Source organism: Vombatus ursinus, unplaced genomic scaffold (genome assembly GCF_900497805.2).
Source record: "Vombatus ursinus unplaced genomic scaffold, bare-nosed wombat genome assembly UNPS02014812.1, whole genome shotgun sequence".
Lineage (NCBI taxonomy): Eukaryota > Metazoa > Chordata > Mammalia > Diprotodontia > Vombatidae > Vombatus > Vombatus ursinus.
This window is the reverse complement of record NW_020954590.1, coordinates 73946616-73946825: the sequence shown is the minus strand read 5'-3', so window position 1 is coordinate 73946825 and position 210 is coordinate 73946616.

Here is a 210-nt window from a genome sequence, read left to right as displayed (position 1 = left end):
ACAGGGTTAAGTGACTTGCCCAGGGTCACACAACTAGAAAGTGTCTGAGGCCAGATTTGAAGTCAGGAAATGAGTCTTCCTGATTCCAGAACTGGCTCTTTGTCCACTGCACCAAGAAAATGCTTCTTGAATTGACTTGAACAGAAATTCCAAATTGATCTGGAGCAGTCCATTGTGTTAGAAAGTATACTGGTTGTGTATTCCCAGGAC